This window comes from Bubalus kerabau, chromosome 15 (genome assembly GCF_029407905.1).
Source record: "Bubalus kerabau isolate K-KA32 ecotype Philippines breed swamp buffalo chromosome 15, PCC_UOA_SB_1v2, whole genome shotgun sequence".
Taxonomy (NCBI): Eukaryota; Metazoa; Chordata; class Mammalia; order Artiodactyla; family Bovidae; genus Bubalus; species Bubalus kerabau.
This window is the reverse complement of record NC_073638.1, coordinates 27342356-27347046: the sequence shown is the minus strand read 5'-3', so window position 1 is coordinate 27347046 and position 4691 is coordinate 27342356.

Sequence of the window (4691 nt, the reverse complement as noted above, 5' to 3'; positions counted from 1 at the left end):
TTTTCTTAATTGGATATTCTGTTTTGGGGAAGAATACAAGCTAGTATTGATCCCCCAGGGGTTTTGGGGATTGGTAGTTGGATTTTTCATTCATGTGGGAGGCAGGATGAATAATAACTTTCACAGTGATAGATCATTTCATTTAGAAGATAAGAATTGTTGCTAAACTAGACTTGGGAATGGACATGGATATTTGGAGACATGGTATCTGATAGAGGTAGTGTCACAAATTAGTGGGGAAGAGGTGGATAAATGGTGCTCAGAAAATTGGCTATTATATGGACAAAAATAAAGTTGGATATCTACCTTAAACCACATAAAGCAAAGACAGATTCCAAAGTGAATTTACCTAAATGAAAGGTAAAATACTAAGGCCAATAAGAAAAAAAATGGAGAATGTATTTGTGACTTTGGGATAAGGATAAATCTGTTAAGTTAGATCTCCAAATCACAATCCATAAGGTTTGATAACTTTGCCTAATTCATATTTAAATATTTCTAGTCACCAAATCACCCCGTAGTCAAAGCTAAAGATAGGTATATATTAGGAGAAAATATACCAATGTCTAAAACTGACAAAGGATTACATTTATTAGAGATTGAATATGGAAGGAAGTACTGCAAATCAGAAAGAAAACACACAAAACAAGAATAGGCAAAGGATGTGAATATGTGAAATCTAAAGGGAAAACCAGAATGGCCAATAAGTATCTTACCACTTGTAATTAGAGAAATAGAAATCAAAACATTAATGAGTTTCTACTTTGTATCTATTAGTAAAAGTAAGCAAGAGACTGGATTCTCATGGGGAATCAAAACTCATGGGAGATTTCAACTAGGGCCTCCATTCTGGAGAACAAATGGGCAGCACTTAACTGAAAATAAGTAATATCTGGGATGCAGTGTTGCAGAATTTTTGATTGAATGCTGTCTTGAGTTTGAATCCCAGGTATGTCTTTTACTAAAACTGTGCAACCTTGGTAAGCTGCTTTTCTGTGTTTTAGTCTCTTCATCTTTGAAATGGGGATGTTACCTACCTTACAGGTTTATTGTGCGCCTAGAACAGTGCCTGGAACATAGTATGTGTCACAAAATTGCTAGCTCTTGTTGTCATTGTCTTCCTAGCCATCATGTGTTGATAGCCGGCTTCCAGCATGGCCCTCCAGTGATCCCTGGCTCCTGGTAGTCAAGCCCTGTGTAGTCCCCTCCCTACGGTGAATAGGGCTGACCTAGGTACACGATAGGATGTCCTGGAAACGTGCGACTGAGTCAGGAAAAGGCACTGAAGGCTTCTGCCTTGTACTCTCTTGGATCACTTGCTGTGGAAGAAGCTGGCTACTATGTCATGAGGACACTTATGTGGCCCTTGGGAGAGACCCATGCAGAGAATAACTGAGGCCTCACAGATAGACCCACTAGGTTATCAACCACGTGAGTGAGCGGCTGTGGAAGTAGGTCCTTCAACTCCATTCAGGCCTTTAGCTGTGCATATCTGGTCAACAACATGGCCACCACATCATGAGAGATCCTGAGTCAGAATCACCCAGCTCCAAATTCTTGACCAAAGAAACTGAGGTAGTAGTTGTTTATTATTTTTTAACAGCTTGAGATGTAATTCACATAACTATAGTGTTTACTTGTTTAATGTGTACAGCAATTCAGTGGTTTTTAGTAGATTGTGGAATTGAACTATAACTTCATCATAGTTAATTTTGAAACATTTTGGATTCAGGGAACTTTATATCCATTAGCAGTCACTCTTTATGTGTCCCCATCTCCTCCAGCTCTAGGCAACCACCAGTTTTTCTGTTCTAGATTCATTTCATATAATGTGTGCATGGACTGTCATACAACATGTAGCCTTTTGTGTGTAGCTCTTTTCACTTAGCATAATGTTTTCAAGGTTCGTCTGTGTTGTAGTATGTATCAACATTACATTCCTTTTTATGGCTGAATAGTATTCCCTTGTGTGGGTATAACACATCTTTAATTATCCATGCGTTGATACATGAGTAGCCACTTTTTGGCTCTTGTGAATAATACTGCCATGAATACTCATACAAGTTTTTGTATGGACTTATGTTTTCACTTTTCTTGGAGTAGAATTTTTAGTTCAATATGGTAACTCCAGGGCTTCCCTGGTGGCTCAGCAGTAAAGAATCTACTTGCAGTGAGAAGCTTCAGCTTCAACCCCTGGGTCAGGAGGAGGAAATGGCAACCCACTCCAGTATTCTTGCCAGGATAGTCCCACAGATAGAGGAGCCTGGTGGGGTTCAGTCCGTAGGATCACAAAGATTCAGACATGATTGAAGCGGCTGAGCGCACATGCACGCCTGATAACTCCAGTTTTACTTTTTGAGGAACTACCAAACATCCAAAGCAGCGTAAGAAAGTCCCAGTTTCTCCACATCCTTGCCAGTTCTTGTTTCTGTTTTTGACCATACTGCATGACTTTCAGGATCTTAGTTCCCAACCAGGGACTGAACCCAGGCCATGGCAGTGAAAGCGCCACGTCCCAACCGCTGGACCATCAGGGAATTCCTGCCAATACTTTCTGTCTTTTTGATTATAGCTATCCTAATGGTATAAAGCTAGCTGTAATCAAAGACAGTAAGTATTGATAAAAGTGGTATGTTGTTGTATTTTTGATTTTGCATTTCCCTAATGCCTAATGTTGAATATATATATATTTTTTGGAAAATGTTTATTTAAATCCTTTGCTCATTTTTTCAGCTGAGTTGTTTATCACACACACAGACACATACGTGCACACACACTCTTATGTAGAATTCTTTATATATTCTGGTAAAAATTCTCTTATCAGATGATTTGCAAATATTCTCATTCTGTGGCTGTTATTAGTTTTAAACTGCTAAATTTTGAAGTAATAGTACACAGCAATAGATAACTGATTCATTAAGTTTGTGCATACCCTTCATCAGAGCAGTTGCACTCCTGGCTTTATCCTTCAGAGAAACTTGCACAGATCTTCAAGGAGTTAGGTATAAGGAAGTTTATCTATATGCAGTTTGGGTAGCAAGAAGCTGAAAACAACTTAGATGCCTGTCTCTAAAGGAATTGATTAGTAAAAAATGTGGTATATGCATATGATGAAATATTATAAAAAGGAGTCAGATGCAGCTACTAGGACCTGATAGACTCCAGGTGAGGAGGGAATAATGGAATTTACAGCAAAAATTATTTAAGTGAATTGAACACAGAAAACAACAGAAACACAGAAGGCAGTTTTAAAGGAGAATGTATACCTTAACTCACTAGAATGGGGTCTGTGGGAGGGAACAGAATGGGACTAGAGTGGGGAATAAAGGAGGGAAAGAGAAACAGAGGAGGATGAGATAATGTGTGCTAAACTCCGTCATGCGATCCACTCTATTCTCTGTGCTTGCGGCTCTAAGCACACATCCAGAAGCAAGATCATACTCTAATGGAATTGACGTTTACTACCTCTATCAGTTGGAATAGGCTAAACTGCTGTGACAGCCAAGTGGACTGGCCTATACAAAGAAAGTTTGTTCTCCCTCCTCACTCATGTCCAGGGAAGTTTCAGATTGGGGCAGAGGGAGGGGGCATCCCTACTCCATGCAGTCATTTAGGGACCAGGCTGATGGCAACATTAACATGGCTTCCGAGGTTGCTTGGGGCCTCGCCATTTTGGCGAGTTGGGCAGAGCTTGGAGGGTTGCTTGGTGGATATTATGGGCAAGCTGTAGAAGTGGCATACTGCCCCTCACATATGGTTAGCTGCAGCTCAGTTGCGTGGCTGCCCGTTAATGCAAAGGAGCTTGAGAAATGTACACCCAGCAAGAAGGGGAAAATGAATGTTGTTGGGACAGCCATTCTGTCTGCTGCAGTCCTGAAGAAAGGCTCTCTGCCCCCCAGGCATTTGAGAGATGCATGGATTTTATTAAAAGAATTTTAAGATCTGAAAATCCCAGGGGGACTCCATTCTCTAACTGGGGAGTCTCAACTGAAGTCACTACCAAGTGAGGAATATCTCTTCTCTAGTTGGTTAGTGGCTGTCAGACAAGAGGTTAGGCAGGGAGATGAAGGCTAAACTTGTGTCTAGCATCAGCATTTGGGAGAAAAGGTACTTTAGAGAGGAAACAGCTCAGAAAATAAACGTGAAGTTTCTGTAGTTAGCATGGGGCAGAGTTGGAACTAGGATCCAGTGTTACACTAGGCTCTACGCTGCCTATCTGGTCCTCTGGCTCCTTGCCGTAAACCTGTTTTTAAAAGGCCCAAGGGTAGAACATTGTGGTGAAACTGGTAAAATCCAAATAAAGTCTGGAGTTTACTTCATAGAATTATGCTACTGTTAATCTTAGTTTTGAAAAATGCACGTAAGTTTACCATCAAGAAGTCTTTGTGAAGAGTAACGAGTAACTTTGTATTGTCTTTACAACTTTCGGTAAGTCTAAAATTTTTCCAGAATAAAAAGTTTATTTTTAAAAAAAGGCCCCAGGGAATATAGGTTGTGGACACTGGATCCCACTCAAATTACTGCCTTTTGAGTTTATCCTTTCATAAGCTGTGTTGAAGCCAGCCCCTTTCCTCTGAGTGGCAGCAAGTACATTCAGCTTCCAGCCTGTTGTCACATCTCTTGTCTGCAGCTGGCTTTTATTTCCATATGGGTTCAGGTTTTAACTTCAGTTTTGTGGGGCCCTACACTGT